The 18,051-nt window shown below is 46.3% G+C and overlaps 1 pseudogene across 1 annotated transcript; it reads right to left on the bottom strand.

Annotated features, from left to right (window-relative positions):
- Positions 1–10,428: 10,428 nt before the first annotated feature.
- Positions 10,429–11,799, bottom strand: LOC306652276 (guanine nucleotide-binding protein G(I)/G(S)/G(T) subunit beta-1-like; annotated as a pseudogene). The gene has a single exon. The product of its transcript is annotated as a guanine nucleotide-binding protein G(I)/G(S)/G(T) subunit beta-1-like (transcript).
- Positions 11,800–18,051: the final 6,252 nt, after the last annotated feature.

Genomic DNA, 18,051 nt, shown 5'->3' with positions numbered 1-18,051 from the left:
GTGGTCACTATGCAGATGGTCTGGTTAGGGGGCTGAAGGTGTTGAAGCCCAAGTTGCCCCATTAGCCCTGTCTCGGTCTTCTTGTTCCTCCAGTTTGGGAGGAGAGAAACATGACCCCAAAGGCAGATATGAAGTTCGAGTCTACTCTGGGCTCCAAGATCCCTTTGATTGCATGATGACAGACTCACGAGTAGAGGTGGCCTTTCTGTGTGTGGTGCTGGTTCCCCCAGGAGAGCTTAAGGGGTTCTGCTTGGACAGACTTTGTGGGATGGCAGTAAATTTAGGAAGGTTGCTTGCCCTTGTTTGCAATTTACCTTCTGTCCCTTTGTCCCCATGGTGGTCATCTGCCTATGGACACTGGAGGTACTCTGTCCCAAGCTTGCCCCAGGTGCTGTCTGTTGCTTGGGGGTCCATCCTCTTTAATGGAGATGCACAAGGCCCCAAATGCTGATATGAGATCTGGGAGCAAGTCTGGGCTCCCAGATCTCCCTGATGTCATAGGGACAGATGAGCTACCAGAGGTAGCCTTTCTGGGGGTGGTGTTGGTACTCTGAGATGAATTTAGGTATTCCTGGGTGAGGAGATGTTGGGGGGTGGCACTCAGGGTAGGAACTCCAGTGTTTCCTTGACTTTGTTTTCTCTTGTTCTTTTGTTTTTTTGGGGGGAGAGTGGTAGTGCTCTGGCCAGGGGCACTGTTAGTGTTCTGTCCCAAAATTGCCTCATTTTGCTCTCCAGTTTGGGGGGTTCCTCTACTTATTGAGCAGGTGTTTATCGCTGCCCTGGGAGATGTCAGACCTGGGACCAAGTCTGGGCTCCCAGATCCCATTGGTGCTATGGGAACAGACCTAAAAGTAGAAGAGGTCTTTCTCGGGGTGATCCTTGTTCCCCCAGGAGAGCCTAAGGGTTTCTGCATGGGCAGGCTTTGGGGTGGGTGGCAGTAACTGTACAAACACCAGTATTTGCTTTCCCTGACTTGCACTTTCCCTTCTGCCCCTTGGTCCCCATGGTGGAGGTCTCCCTATGGACACTGGATGTACTGTGTCCCAAGCTTGCCCCAGGTTGCTCTCTGTTGTTTGGGGTCCCTCCTCTTTGGGAAGAGATACACATGTTCCCAAAGACTGATATAAGATCTGGGAGCAAGTCTGGGCTCCCAGACCTCATTGATGTCAAAGGGACAGATGAGCTACTAGAAGTAGTCTTTCTGGGGGTGGTGTTGATGAGCCTAGGTGTTCCTGGGTGCGCAGGTGTTGGGGGAAGGCATTCAGGGTAGGAGCTCCAGTGCTTTCTTGCCCCCATTTGCTCTTGCTTCTGTGTTTTCTGAGTGCAGTGGTAGTGCTCAGGCCAGGGGTACTGTTATTATTCTGTCCCAAGCTTGCCCCATGATACTCTCTGGGTTTGGGGGTTGCTCTACTTTCTGAGAAAATGCTCACTGCTGTCCTGGGAGTAGTCAGGCCTGGGGTCAATCTGTCCTTCCAGTGGCCTTTGATGGAACTAACTCTGTCAGCCTGGAAGGGGATGTAACTTGTTTGTCACAGGTTGACTAGGGCTGCCTGTTGTCAGGACAAACTCTGGCCACAGGCCCTGGCCTCTGGGGGGCAGCTGCAGAGGGAGAGGCCAATGCATTTGATGACCCAGCAGGCCTTGCAGCCTGGCTGCCAGGAGAATATGCCTGGGTGCTGGCATGGGAAACCATGGTGGGTTTCAATGTGTGTCAGTCCCAAGGGCTGAGTGCTTTGGTCTGGCCAAGGCTGGGGGGCCTGCACTCAATGGTGGGATTGGGGCTGCCCCTGGACCTGGAGCTGCCAGGTGTCCAGACTAAGGACTGGCAAAGGAGAGGGACGTGGGCTTCTTCCCTCAAGGAACCCCAGGGATTGGTGGAATGGTGGCTCCACAGATGACAGGCTGCTTCCCAAGTAGAGTCTGTTGCTGCATCCTTGGAGCTGGCCTGCTGGTGCCATCCACAGGTGAGGCCCAGTGAGTTCTATTGGGCTTTGGGCTCTGGTGAGAGGGGAGGGAGTTCCTACCCGAGCTGGATGGAGGCCCCAGATGGAGGGACTGGGAAGGCAAGCTGGTGTTCATGACGGTGGCCCCAAAGGGAGCCACTGGTTGTGGAGCCAAGCTTGCCAGTGTGCTGGGATAGGGCCTGGGAGGAAAGACCAAAGCAGCAACTGGTAGGCTAGCAGGAAAAGAACACTAAGTTCAGAGGTGGGAGGTTTTCTCTGGGATGAGATGGCAGAGACCACCCACGATGATGTGGAGGCTGCCATAGTGGTGGTACTGGGAATGGTGGAGCAAGTTCTTGCTAAGGTCCAGTGATGCCACAGTCCTGGCCCCTCCCAATGCAGTGGGGTCCCATGCATGGGCATGGGGGTCCATGGTAGTGCTGTCACACATGGCCTGGGTCTCACCCATCAGAAGGCAGTTGATGCGCTGCAGAACTTTCTCCTTCTCCCAGTCCAGGTCCTCAGCAGTAACTGGGCAGGCCAGTTCCAGAGGTGGTGGCAGCCTCAGAGGTTCCCCTTTGTGGTGAGGCAGCAAAAGAGACTTCTGTTTCCATGGCCTGCCAGCATCTTCAGTACATGAACCCTTCTTCCTGGCCAATGGCTGTCCCACCCTCCCTTCTGTCACCTTCTCAGTGTGGGCCTACTTCAGTGGAATCCCTGAAGATGAAGAGCATCCCAGGGGAAGCTCACGGTTGGAAGGGCCTGGAGTCCTCCTCTTCTGGCCTGGGAGGCCTTAATTGGAGTTGTATGAGCTGCTGATGGCATTTCTTTTGTGGCAAAAGTTCATACACGTGGCCTGGGAGATGCCAGCTCTGTCTTGGGAGCTCTGGATGCAGACGTTTACCTGCAAAGCCCCAGGCCTGGGCAGAAAGGAATGCAGGCAGCCATGGGCCACCAGGGGCCTGAAGGCACATTGTGCTCCTCCAGTTACATGGGAGCTCCCCCTCTCATATTATCTTTCTTCAGGGTATTCTGCCTTCTCAGGCTCCCCTTGGGCACTGTCTCCAGGGGCTCTGTGCACAGTCTTCTCTGGACAGCGGTCTTGGATAGTCCTCAGTGCTGCAAGCTGGCAAGCAGCCCCTTCCTGCTCCTGTGCCATAGGAGGCATGTGCTTGATGATTTGATGGTCTGTGCTGCAGGAATTGGTGGAAAGTGCAGCAGACAGCAGCATCTTCCTCATGAGACCTGTCATGTGGAGGATGGAGGACAAGTCCACGTCTCCCAGGAAGTGTAGAACCAGTCTTCAGGACCCTGGATAAGCACTATGAGGCACTTGACTCAACAGCCAATGTGCCCTTGCAAACCGGCAGCAGAATGGCCTGCGAGTGTCCCCGTGGGACCAGGCAGCCAGAGTGGCCAACCAGAGTAGGGAAGTCTGCTGGAGCTGTGATAGGGCTTCATGGGAGACGCTGCTGGCTGGTCCCTGGGGGACAATGCCGAAGGACAAAGCTTGTCCTGGGACAAGCAATGGCAGCAATTAGAGATGGCGCGATTCAGAAATACAGCAGTGAGCACAAAGGGTCTTTCTACTGCGGCCAACTCAGCTTCAGGATAAAAGGCAGTGAGACCTGTTACCAGGATGCATTTATGGAGGGTAATGATTAGAGAACCCTGGGCACGTGCAGAAAACTGTCCACACAGGACAAGAGGCAGGGTTGTGCCAGGAATAGACACACGTGCGCAAAGTCCACGTGTGTGTACTGGATGAAAGAGGGATAGTTGTGGAAACTGCATGCCTGGAGCATACCTCGATCCTGGGGAGACTGTGGATTGTGGGCACTGGGGTTTTGGATCCAGAGCCTGCTGATCCACCAGCTGACCCATTGAGGTTTCCTGGGTCTCTGGGAAGGGTTGTAGATATTGGTTGAGGTCAGCAGCTGTGGCAATGGCAGGGATCCCTCCCCTAACCCTAAACCTAACCCTCCCCAGAGGTTGCCAGGATGGCTGCACAGCTGGCTGGAGTCCTGTGGAGGTGACAGGTGGCAGGAGGGCTGAGCAGACTCTAGCTGGCAGGTAGAGGGTGGCTCTTTGTGCATGCAGCAGGTGGGGACTAGGGTGACACATGTGGGTTTTTACTGGTGGTACCTGTTCCTCCAGTACAGGGACAGGCCCGTGCCTCCTTGAGGGTGCTCTTCTCTGGAAAGGTGGGCAATGGCTCAGGCTCGAATATGAACACTCCACATACCACCAAGGGTGGAGGAGGGTGGTGGGCTGCAGCAGGGTTGCCAGCAGGAGAAGCCATGGGCCTCTGAATTGGGGAGCAAGGAGAGGATATAGGCGGTGTGTCAGCACAGGACTGGTCCTGCAGATGTGCAGCCAGTGAGCAAGTGGGGATGTTGTCACCAGAATCTCACTCACTGGGACTGGGACAGGACAGTGTCCTCCACTGTCACAGTGAAGGTGTGATCTTGCCTGTGTGTCTAGCCTTACTCTGGTGAGGATGGGCAGTGGTGGGTTTGACAGCTAGGTGCTCTTGAGATAGCAGGAATCCCTCCACCCTTGTCCAGCCCCAGAGCTGTCAGAGAGCTGCCTGTGGTCCTGCAAGCACTTGACCAGACACAAGGGGACCTGCTGGGGAGCAAATTTCCTGGAGGTGGCAGTTTTGGGATCAGGGTCTGTGTCTTCCTGCACTTCCTCTGGGAAGATTGGACAGGACAGCTGCTGAGAACACACCATGGGTGTCACTCAGTCTCTGGCTGAGGGCTTCAGCAGGGCCCAATCCCAGGGCACATGATATTGCTCCCCTCTGCCACTCCATAGAAAGTGCGACCCAAGAAGCCATGTGTCTGTAGCTGTCCATGTTATTGAATATCCATGAAATACCAAATGGCACTGTGACTTAAGGGGGTATTAACCATGCCTCATTACTGCACATCAACTGTGAAAATAGGTCCTCCTTGGTCAGGACTATTTCGAGCAGATTTAGGAAATATTTGAAGCACGAGAATAAATAGTTGGAAAACTAAGCCTCTTCATTATTTTTTATTATAATTATAAATTGATATTTTTTATAATTATGAACTTTTATGATTGTACAGATTAAGGGGTTTCCCTGTGATATTTACAGACACATTCAGTCCTACCAGGAAGTGTCCATCATTATGAAACATTGTTCACAAAATAAAGTGTTCCTCTTTATTTTACCATGTTGGCAAATGGTGTCTTAGAAATGAAAGTAGAAACATCTTGGATTCCTCTAACAAATCCCATCTGCCATGATGAATATTGCTGCCACTTACATCTAATCTCTCAAGGTGAAAAATTGCAATAATGATAATTGATAGCAGTACTTTCCTAACTTTTTCACTTTATGACACAAAAGAAATCATAATTTCATGAGTAGAGTAAGTTGGAAAGAATTTGGGAAACTGTAGAAGAGGCTTAGTAATAAAATTAATTAATAAAGATATTTTTAAAAAATGAAATATGTTGAAAGATGTTAGATATGGAATATGTTTAAAATCTCCCAGTTAATAATTTTCTATTTAGGAACACCCAATACCTGTCTTTTAGAAGCAGGGATAAAAATTACATGTATCATTAGAAAAATACAAAAACAAGAAAAATTCAGAAAAAATATAATATTTTACACTGTAGGCAAAGCAAAGAACTTCAGTGTTGATAGAGAAATCATGATCAAAAAAATAAGCAAACAAATACTGAGATTCTTTAACAGGAAGATCCAGGAAATGAAATGTTTAGTTGTCCTGGAATAGTTCCTGTGGCAGGAGTATTCAAAGAATTGCGTACACTTAGTCATTATAGAAGTTAAGAAGTTAATACATAAAGCCATCTATTAAATGTTCAAATAAAATGGAAAATTTCTAAATAATCATCAAATTGATTTTACATCTTTTACCACTGTAAGACACTTTCAGTTATCAGTATCTCAATCAGTAATATATGTAAGCCATTACAGCCACCTCCGAATCACCCAGCATGCCTGGGAATGTCAGCCTTATAGAAACCGATCACAGCAAGCTTCCACCCTGGCCCATAGCTAGCCTATGCTGATACTGCAAGCACATTTAAAATAAATGTGTACCAAGGAAGAGAAATATTTTTACCAAATAAAAATCTTCCCCAAATATTGAGGATGGTAAACATTGAGGTGAATTGCCCATGGAAAACTCAGGGACAACCTTTCTTCCCTAGCCAGTCTGATTATGTGGACAGAACTAGTGCCACCATCCCATTCAGTCACACTTGCTGAGCAACTACAGAATGCCAATTATAGGGGTGAGCTCTGGAGAGGGGAAAAAATGCAAAATCCTTGGTCCTATTCATAGCTACTTGCAGCTCATAGAGTGAGATTAACACATAAGCAGAGATGCAAAGGTTTACCTGCTGTCAGGTTTAATAATCCTTAATTCAGGATTCTCTGCACTACCCAATTAATGGTCTAACCATGCACACATAATTTCACAGAGCATCTTGCTGCCATTCTCCTGAATAATTCTCTTTTTTTCCCAAGAATATGCCTTAAATTTCAATCCTAATTGTTTTTCTGCATGGAAGAGTATGCCACTTTCTTCCTCTCACTCACACTAGCCCAGACAGGTTCAGAGCTTGGAAAGATGGGCACAGCACTGCCAGGCACCATTTTGTGAATACAGTACCTTCCTATATGCCTGGCATGTAAACTCAGGTGGCTGAATCCTGGGCTGAAAACGAACACAATGGTATTAAAGGAAAAAGAGTTTTCTTTACTCATCCTACTTCCCAGGTCTCATCAGAATTTCTGTGAGCAGATGACTTGGAAATTGCCAGCCAAATCAGTGCTTCTCAAGAGCCCCTCTCCTTTAGTTCCAACCCTGAAAGGAGCACAGCATTGAGCTGTGTGCTTTCCTTGACTCTGTCATGGATGGCACATCCATCAGGGAGTCCCATCTGAGCCCCCAGCAAAACAAAATTAACTAATGTGCATAAGTTAGCACCAAACGTCTACTCAGTGGAGAAATGCCAAAACCATTCATTTTACAACAAGAAATTGATCATTGCTTGGTCTCCAGCAGCCTCTTTCTTCAACCGTAACTCCTCACCACATTTCAGGTTAACAATTATAGTTTACAAAATGATTTTAAATTCATTTCCTCATTTGAACTTTGACACCTGGGAAGCAGACAATGTAGAGGTTTCATTGTTATTATATAAGTGAAGAAAATAAAGCTCAGAGGAGTCAAATAGCAAGTCATACAGTTAAATCTTGAAGAGATAGTTGTAGAATTAAGATCTTCTGACTGAATTCAGAGTTCTTTCCACTATACCATTTACATCCAGTAAGGAACCAAAAGAAAGTTTGAGAAGAATAAAATTAAAGAAGATATCATAACCCTGTTCTGTCAAACTCTAGCACACAATTCACCAGAAGTATTGAACAAAAATGTATGAGTCACCTTTGATGTATTGTTGATTCTGAGAAAACCACACACACACACACACACACACACACACATATGTATAAAGTTTATCATCCCAGTATTTAAAACTGGAAACTACTCTCTGCATTTTCTTAATTCAATATGATAAGTGCATACAGAACATAGTAGATAGCTAGATCAGTTTATTCTTTCCATAATAACTGCTTGTTGATTGAATAAACTAATGCTTATCTCTCATGGTTCCATCCCTTTTTGTATCCTACAATTGATCTTCAACCTCAGCTGGCCCCATCTCCTAACTGCCCACCAACCTTGATCCAGTACTGGAATAAGCTTAGCAGAAGGGGATGCCATTGATGTGGAATGGGTCAGAACCAGACAGAAATAAAACAGTGGTCTCTTCTCTGCTTATTCTGCTGAAACACAACCTACAGACTCCAGCTTCAGAGGTCACTGGGGTCAAAGAGTGCTTTAATCTTTGGGAACAGATAATCTTTTGGGAAATAGATATTGAGATCTCATGTTACAGATGAAGGGCTATACACTTGGAGAAATTAAATAAAAAGCCAAAGATGGCATGATAGGCAGTCAATGGAGGCAGAGTTTGAATGCAGTTCAACTTCCTCTTCCATCTCCAGGGTGGTCACCCTCCCCATCCCCTGTACTTCATAAAGGTTTCTAGCACATTCCACTTGATCATCTTTAATATTTGTTCAACTCTTCCCAGATGTCTCTGGATGATGGCTAACTCCCTCACTCCTTTGGGGCTTCCCTTACATTTTACCTACTCAAGGAGCCCTTCCCTGACTACCCAAAATTGCAACTCATCATTTATTTCCTCTACCTCATGGTTCTAGATCCCTCTTACTCATTTTCTCTTTTCCCATAGGACATATTATTATATCTAACACAAAAACACTTAGTTATTGATTGTGTTTATAGTTATTGTCCACATAGTTTTTGCTATGATATGAATTTTTGTCTTTTAAAATTCATGGATGCATGCAGAACACTAAGAATAGCAGGAATATAGCAGGTATTTGTTGGGGGCTGTGCCATGTTGGGGGCACCGGGATGGCACCTGATCACATCGGCAGTGAGGAGGTTAATTGACATAAGCACACTCAGGTGATTTTCTCGTCCACGCACACAATGTATGCACATGTGTTCTCAAGCACTAATTGCCAGCTCAGAGCGTCTCGCCTAATCTTTGCGTAAGAGGCGTGGCCCTGCTCTCCGCATCCTGGAGGTGATATAAGCGTGGGCGGAGCGAGACATACACACAGCAGCCATTAGCAGAGAAGCAGTAGCAGAAGACATGCGGCGCAGCATTAGCCAGAGAAGAAGACACGCCACAGCAGCCATTAGCAAAAAAGCCAGAAGAAAGAACACAGCAGCGAGTAGGGGCAGCGGCAGAAGGCAGATTGCAGAGCGGAGAACTGAGACGCATCACTAGGGCACCTTCAAAGTTTCCCTCTTAAGCAAAGTCTCTCTCTCTGATAAGCAAAGTTTCTCTCTTAAGCAAAGTTTCTTTCTCTCTGATAAGCGGGGTCTCTCTTTCGCTCCTCTCAAAGCAAGTAAACCTCATTTCCTCTATCCTCTATAAACAAACAAGAAAGCAGTGCACCAAAGAGAAAGATAGAAGTGCCTCAGTTTCCACTCCACCACCCATAAGACCTGTGCAAGTTGTTGCTGCAGGCGGTGACAAATATCCATGGATTTTGGAACCGCAAAGAGCCAGCGACAGGTATTCACAAAATGTTTGCTGAATTTGAGGAATAAATGGATCATAGGTGTGAGAAACATGCTCACCTGTCAACCCCAAAGAATCGACTGAGCATCAAAAAGTACAGAGAAAGTGAGATTTTTAAGATTTTCTTGCAAGATCCATTTCTGAAAAAGCAGACACACCCAGGGAAGTCACAATCAGCATTTTATTTTCTAGTGTAAAAGGCCCTTCCCCCCAACCCTGATTCCTCAGTGTCTGGGTGTGCAGCCTTCCCAAACATAACCTCAACTAGGTTTTACTGTCTCCTTTTGGGTTATTTAAAGTAATACACCTTTAGGTGTGCCCATCTCTCTCTGCTCTCTTATGGCCAGAAGTCCTTCTTGGGTTGAGTGTGTCTTGTAGTTTTTCCCTGCTGGTCAGATCAGTCCTTCCCCCTCACCTCCTGTTTATCAAGGGGCCATGAATTTGTCACACTCTGGTGTTATCTGCTTTTACTTCTCCATTCTGTTCTCCCCTCCAACTGCTTTTCTTGCATCTCAGTCTTACCTAAAAGGCTAAACACTGTATTCTGCAAAAGGATCATTGGACTTTCTATTTCTCACAGTAGACAGTTAATATGTGTTGAGTGGACTCCATTTATTAAGCACCTCCTGAATGCAAGACCCAATGACACATAAGGGATCTCATTTAATCAGCCCCTAAATCCTTTGAGATAGAGAATCAAATCCCATATTATAGATATGCAGGCTGGGAGAAATAAAATTAAATTAGTCAACAATCATATGACTAGTAAGTGACAGAAACAGAATCTGAACTCTGTTGTGTGCAGCCCTAAAGCTCAGGGGTCATCCTATCCTGTCACAGCAATTCTCAATGAACTTGCTCTTAGAAAGGTGCTACTACTACTAGGGAAATTTTGGCCCATGTAAATAGGTAAGTTTTAGCCATTCATAGTTATTATTATTTTCTCACTAAACTCAGGATAAACTCAAGATGAGCCTGGTCATTTCCTTGATGACTTATTCTGAGCCAGGCAGTAATGCCTATTGTTAAAAGAGGCCTGACAATTTGCATTTATAATCATTCAAGAATTTAATTAGTATCATGGCCTTAATCAAGTGCTGCAAATATAGCTGATGTCATCAGAGCTTACTTAATTAGTTTGAAGGGGAGGAAAGTTTTTTTTTTTTTTTTTTTTTTTCATTCTGAATATGTCTCACTGGTATAAAGGTGGAGGACCTCAGGGGTTTGAGGAAAAGGAAAGAAACCAACTTAAAAATCTAGATTCTGTGATTAAAGACTTTTTTTTTTAACCTTCTGGTTAACATGTTTATTGTAGTATTTTATTTTAAAACTCACCCAAGACAAAAAAGGAAACAAAGACAATGGCCCCAGAAGGAATGCACAATTTGTTTTAGTTTACAGCACAGAGACCTTCTCTTAATGGGAATTGTGCTCTTGGTTTCAGCAACAGGTGAAGGAAAAAGATCTTGCCCTTTGAAGTTCTGAGGGGAGTGTGGAGGTCCACATTAGTGCGGTTGGATAGGATATGCTATCACTGCAGCGCTTCAATGTCAGAATGGTCTTCCAGTCTCCGTGGCATCCACCTGTGGTATTAGTTCCAGATCTTGAGGAAGCTGTCCCAGGACTCTGTTGCCACGCCCATGCCATCATCAGTCACCCCCAGGCAGCTGATGCAGTTGTTGTGTCCAGCCAAGACACCTTCCCTGTTTGCTTTGAGTGCATCCCACACATTGCAGTTGAAGTTGTTGTACTCGACAAGTAGCAGGTTTCTGCTCTTGGAGAAGGACACAGAGGTTATCCCACAAATGATGTTGTCATGGGAGTAGGTAATGAACTCCCAGTCTGCACAGAGGTTAAACAGCTTGCAGGTGGCATCTTCTGAGCTGGTCGCAAATGCATTGCCATTTGGAAAGAAGCAAATGGCATTGATGTCTGACTCATGGCCTGTGATGGTCTGTCTGCACATCCCCTCCTGGACATTCCAGAGCTTGGCCAAGACATCACAAACACCAGAGATGAACAGTCTGGTGTCATGACATCTCCAGTGTGTCCAGTAAATGTGGTCATCTGCTGGCAGGTCTCAATGTCCCTGGAGACACGTGGTGTTTCCAGAGCAGCTGACGATCTGATTTTCTTTCAAGAATAGGCAGCAGGACAAGTAACCTGTATGTCCCACCAGCTCATGCCTCACACACATATTCCCTTCATAAGTTTTCAGGTTGTAAATGGAGCAAATGTTGTACAGGCCACCACAGGCCACCACAGACCATGTGTTTCCAGAAGGGGTGTAAACATAGGTTATGACCCAGAAAGAGTTCTGAGGGATGGTGTGAACATTGTTTGTGGTGTAGCTATCCCAGATGATGAGCTTTCCATCCTGTGAGGTGCTGACGGGAAGCCTAGAATCTGTGCCCCAATGCATCACATAGATCTTGACCAGGCGCCCCCTCAGTGTTCTTCTGTTGCGCATCTGGATTCTTCCCACTGGGTCAATGTTTGTGATCTGGGAACGAGTTGCATCTGCACATGCTTTTCAAGCATCTCTAATTTGGTTTTTAAGTTGTTCCACCTCCTACTGCAACTGGTCAAGTTCACTCATCTTCAGGTCTTAGTGCTTCAATGCCACTTCAAAGAATCCATGATCTCGCCCTCGCTGGGCCTGATGTGCCCACATTGCTGCCTGGTCATCGCGCTAGTGGTCCACAGGCAGAGCCGGCAAGGCTGGTCGGGTTGGGGTTTCTCCTGTGCTCTTGTCCCAGCCCGCTGCCCTCACCACCCACACCCACCACCGCTGCTGTCCCTAAAGACTTTTTTTTTTTTTTATTTCCTGGGAAAGGTTTTTGAAGCTACAGTATCACTGATCACTGAAATAAAAATATGATGGTAGCCAAGTGTCAACCTCAACCATTTCTTACAATTTCATTGAGGCATAATTTCCATACCACAATGTTTAGGCATCATAAGTGAATGATGGCCTATCAATTCAATGATTATTTGTAAATTTGTAGAACTTGGTAAATATCACCATGACCTAGTTCAGAACATTTCTAACACCCTCAGATTTCCTCAAGTCTGTTTGCAATCAATTCCTTCTCTCCCACCCTATGACCCCTTTCCACCCCAGGCCAACAACTGATTTGCTTTCTATGTCTATAAATTTGTCTTTTCTGGTTATTCCATATAAATTGAATGCAACAATATGTGCTCATTTTGAAAAGAAGCCATTCTTTTTAAATGACTTTTTTCCTTTAACATGATTTTGAGGTTCATCTATATTCCAGCATGTATCAGTATTTTGCTTCCTTTTATTGTTGAATAGTATTTCATTGCATGTATATACTCCATTCTGCTTGATCATTCATTAGTTGATGGACATTTAGGTTGTTTTCCCCCTTTGGCTATTATGAATAATGCTGCTATGAACATTCATGTATAAGTCTTTCAGTGGGCAAACATTCAATTCTCTTGAGTAGATTCCTAGGAGTGGCATTAACAACTCTTACTTTATGTTTCCATTTAACTTTTTAAGAGGCAGCCAAACTGTTTTTCCAAATTAGCTGTTCCATTTTACATTCCCATTAGTAACATGTAAGGGCAAGCATTGATTCTTAAAATTGCTTCAGATGGTACAATTGGAAGTCTTTGGATTCTTATGTTTGGTCTCAGAACTGTAACCTTATAAGAAAACTGTGAAATACCCAAATCACACTACATTGTTAAAGAGGAGGAATGATGGGAAATTAATTGAAATAAATTAAGTTTAGATAAGAGAAGGGATTTTTAGCAAATAAGTAGTACTCAGTTTTCAGGAAATTAAATCAACTAATTAAGTAAAATAACTCTCAAGAAAGATCAGTGAGATTTGCCATATAGATTGCTCATTTACCCTAATTCACTCAGAGGTTTATATAACAAAGACACTGGTTTCATTTATTTCATTCTCCTTCTGTTATATCCATATCATGAAAGAATATTTTATGGACTTCATCTAGTTCTAGCATGTATCAGTAAAGCTGGGTTGAGTCAGTTTGCATACGGAAAGCTCCAAGCTCTTTTGTCTGTGACCTTCATACAAAATTCTGATGATTTCTACAACACCAAAGGAAGGGTGATGCACCCAACTCCTGATCTGCAATTTTACTTGGATCTCTGTTACTCAGTTCATGAGTTCATCCACTTATTTGGGAAAACATGAATAAGTTCTTTGAAATGACAAGAGAAATAGGACATGAATTGGGACTTGAAGGGAGAAATGAACTTTGCTCCTAGGTACTTCAACACTTGTATGCCTGCACATCCTACTGAAATTAATTGTAGGACAATCAGGGTTAGAAAAATAGTATGGTGACTGTCCTGTTAGTATGTTCTACTACAAGAATATTAATGCATGTAAACACACAATGCTAACTAATGAAAACAGATAAACTTCTTGTAAATGAATGACTAAGCTCACAGGTTAGTTAGAGGAAATATTTTGAGACAAAGCCAAGCCCAGTGGTTTCACAAGGTAGGTGATTCCAACTCAATTGTCCAAGAACCCAAATAAGTGCATTTTTCAAAAAGGATCACGAGTCTGATTTGGATTACTAAAATTAGTCTTGCAGCTGCTTTTTCAGAAATTTGTTTTCTTAAGATGATATGGTAGATGCTATCACATTTATTCAGTTAATAAGCTTTCTTCCCAGTATTTCCATGTGTATGATGTATGATCCTAAGGTTCCTGGGGGCAGCACTGGAACTACCTTTCTGGTGGGGAAGTTTCTTGTCCTGAATCATTTTATTAGTGCTGAATATGGAAAGGAGTCTTAGGGAAATTCCAAAACCTAAATCAGTTATTTCACAAATGGAAACAATTTCTGCTGACTGGAAAAGGGTTACCATGACACAAGTAACATGTACATTTGAGACATACCAACTATGTGATTCAGGGTTGGAAAGACACTGGGTAAGTCCTTCCTGCTCCTCTTGGTATCTCCATGAAAACTGTAGTGCTCTGCAGAGAATAGTTTAAAGACTATTGACAGAGGTGATATCCTCATTTCTCAAAGAGAGAAACTGAGACCAAGAACAATAAGATGGCTTGTCCAAAATCATATAACCAGGTATTGCCAAGCTGGATCTATCTTCCTGATTTCCAAGATAGCACTTTTACAGATACCAGTCTCCTCTCAATTTCAGAGCCTACTATAGTCTCCGTACATAAAACTTTTCTATTTCAGGCAACCAGAGGAGGCCAGGTTGAGTCTGTGCCACCCAAGGACATTTGTCAATGCCAATCTCCTGCAATGCAGTTCCAAATCCAGCATCTCTTCCTGGTCCTTAGCACTTATGTTCTTGTAATGAAAGAGCTGAAATATCTAAACAAACCATAACTTAAGTGCCACACGGTCAGGCAGTAGAGAGGCCAAACGTGGATGGGTGCTGACTCAAAAGGTAAGAAGGAGCCAGTTTATAAATTTTCAGACTTGCACATAAATATTGCAATTGCTACAGATGGCTTTTTGTAAAACTTAGCTCCAGATAGTTCTCATCCCTAAGCAATTTGAACAAAACCTACTCTGTACCATTTTGGCTAGGTGCAACAGCTTGCAAACCAGTGGAAAGGAGTTGTTTTCAAATTTGAGACAAGGTTTGATTACTCAGTGAGACACACCAGGGCAGTGTGGCTCTTCATGGATGCCTTGCCAAACTTATTGGCTGAGAGCATATATGACTTCACCAGCTCTCTTCTTGGGACAGACACCAATCCCATGAGGTCACACCCAGACACAATCTGTTTCTAATAGTGGGAGAGCCACTGGCATTGGCATATAAATAAAGTTCCCCTTTTGAAAGGCAGCACATCAGCTGGGACCAGGAGATGCTGCAGCCAGCTGCAGCCCTGGCTGTTCTTGAAATGGTCCCAGGTTGATCTCTGGGGCATGCCTAGTCTGGTCTTGATGGGTGTGAGTTTGTGACATGGGGTCATAGATTGATGCAGCAGGGTTTTTTCATGTTTGTTTCCCAGTTGGGCAAAACAAGGCTCAGAGGTGTTAAGTGCTCTGCCCAAGGTTGCACAGCAGGGACATGGTCTCTTTGTATGAGCAGACAGAGAAGGGGATTCAGTCAGGTCTGATTCCATGTCTCACAGCTCTACAAGTGTTCAAACCTTGCCACACAGGGCCTGGAGCCACTTCTCAGTGTGACCAGGCCCTGTTTCTCTATTCTGCTTCCTAGGCCACTCCTCAAAGAAATGAGCCATTTCAGCACTTCTTTCCAGATTCCTACAGGCCATGAATGAGAGGAGTCATGTCTGCAAACAACCCTCAGGAGCCTGTCATATCAACCCAAAGCTAGCTGAATGCTGAGCTCTTGAACTTGAACCAGACTGCCTGGGATCCACTTGTTTCTACCACACTGATTCTGTGACCTGGGGGAGTTACCTGTCTTCTCTGGCCTTCAGCTTCCTCATCTAAAGAATGGAAATAAAAAGAGCACCTGCCTCCTAGTGTCAACGTGAGAATCAAAGAAAATGATTCACATTGAGGACAGAGCGCACATTGGGCTCATAGAATGCAGGTTGCCCTTTCTTCCTGGCAAACCAGTCTCCCTCCCTCCCTTCCTTCCTTCCATCTGTACACCCATCTTTCCATCCATCTATCCACCCATTCACCCATCCACCCACCCATCCATTCATTCATCCATCCACCCATCCATCCACCCGCCCACCCATCCATCCACCCACCCATCCACCCATCTACCCACCTACCCATCCTTTCATTCATCCATCCACCAATCCATCCATCCACCCACCCACCCACCCATCAACTCATCCATCCACACATCCACTCATCCACCCACCCATCAACCCATCTACCCATCCACCCACTCATTCACACATCCACCCACCTATCCATCCATCCATTCATCCATCCATCCATCCATCCCCCCATCCACACACCCATCCCATTCATCCATTCATCCATTCATGCAGCCACCTTTCCATCCATCTTTCCATTCAACCATCTATCCATGCATTTGCTGCTGTGGCCACAGGGTCTGGCACAGGGTCAGTAACTCTATATTTAATTTATATATATATAATCAGAAGTGTGACTTTCATGCTGGGTGCTCTGGGTACTGGGAACCTGGCTGGTCCAGGTCTCTCCCAGAACCTATTGTCTAAAAAGCCTCAGAAAAATAGTGAATGGGGCTTCACAGAAAGAGCAGGTGTCAAAAAAATGACTGTAGAAGGAGAATTCGAGACTACATGACTGAAATCTGGTCTTCCTGCTTCAGAGAGGAACTCCCTGAGGCAGGGTCCTCCCCTGGGGGAGCAGAGGCTGTTTAGGCCGAGGGGATCTGGGAGGGTAGAGGCCCTGAAGCAGAGGGGGAGAGTGAGGGTGGGTTCTGGTGTCCCCCTGTGGCCCCCACACTAGGGCAGGTCAGTACATTAGGGAGATATGAGAGGAAGTGCTGGTGGTCCCATTTTGCAGATGAGCAAACTGAGCCCAGAGATAACCCCACAAGAAGAGCCAGCGTGGAGCTGGAGTTTGCTGCCTTCTAGTCCAGGGTCTTCCTAGTGTGGAAGATGGTGCAGCCAGAGCTGAGTGGCAGGTGCGTATTAGTTCAGAGGGTTCCTCTATGGTGCCACAGTGAGGTCTGGTGACGTGAAAGATGCCAAGACCGGTGGGTTCATTTGCAGCTGGAGGAAAGGAGCCAGATTTGAACCCAGGGCAGGGTGTTGGACTGGCCCACCAGGATGCAAGTTGGACCTTGGATGAAGTGAGAATGAGGAGGCAGCCAGCTCAGCCCTCTGGCCTGTGTGAGTGCCCTCACTCCTGGCTGCACCTCGGACGACAGATGCTTGGCTCTTTCTTTCTGTCCCTGTTGTCTCTGGACTCTGGTTCTGTTCTAGTATGGGACCACGCTGGCCTTTTGTGCAAACTGCAAAGCCCCTTTCTTTGTGATCTGATTGTCTTTTCTGCTTTGGAATCCAAAACTCTCTTGACAGGAAAATCGGTGCCTGCCTGAGGTTGGAGAAGTTCCTTTTGATCTCCATGAGGAAGCCACTAGGGACTACGGCCAGGTGGGCTGGCGTGCATGCCTAGGCAGGCTCCCACTCCACGCCCACCTGGGAAAGTGTGTCCAGCTATCAGCCCGGAGCCCAAGCCAGACATAATGCAAACCTGGCCTCTGGGATGAGGGCCACTGCAGTTGCGGTGCCCTCGCTGGTCAGTTCCGCAGCCAGGGCAGGGCCTGCCGTGCCCTGGGCAAGGCTCCTGGGGCTCAGGTGGAGGGCCTGGGCAGGGCAGCTGGGGGCTTCCTGCAGGCCACGCTCCTAGGGACTGGCAGTTGTGAGAAGGGTTGTCTGAGCTGCCCTGGGAGGCATGGAGAGAGAGGGCCCCTGAGAGGGGAATGTGGGGAGAAAGGAGGGTGCAGGAAAGGTACAGGGGAGACAGACTAATGTGGAGAGAAGGGGGTGAGAAATGGAGAAAGGCAGAATGGAAGGGAGAGAGAAGAGGGAAGGGGGAGGAGGGAGGAGGGGGAGAGAGAGGAAGGAGGAGGGAAGGGAGAGGAGGAGGAGGGAGGGGGAGGGAGAGGGGGAGGGGGAATGAAGGCAAGTTTTTTTAATGGAGAGAGAAGCAGAGAAGAGAAAGTTAGTGGGGAGAAAAGACACCTGGACTGATACGGAGAAGATTTTCTGGAAGTCTGCTGGAGGCAGCTGGGATCCTCCCTCTGGCCAGTGGCTGGAAACCTGTTTGCCTCCCTTCCCAGCCATGTGACCTTGGGCAAGTCCAGGCCTGCCAGACCTGGGTCTCCCTGTCTGTCTGGAGCCTGCTGCAGGGTGGCACCTGGGAGTCCTCTCCAGGGAACACTGTGGGGTGGGAGCCAGGCGGCTGGTGAGGACCCTGCACCCATGGCTGGCCTGGGT

Source organism: Sciurus vulgaris, assembly GCF_902686455.1.
Source record: "Sciurus vulgaris genome assembly, contig: HiC_scaffold_170_arrow_ctg1, whole genome shotgun sequence".
Lineage (NCBI taxonomy): Eukaryota > Metazoa > Chordata > Mammalia > Rodentia > Sciuridae > Sciurus > Sciurus vulgaris.
The sequence above is the reverse complement of the archived record's forward strand: the minus strand, read 5'-3'. Positions and strand labels throughout refer to the sequence as shown.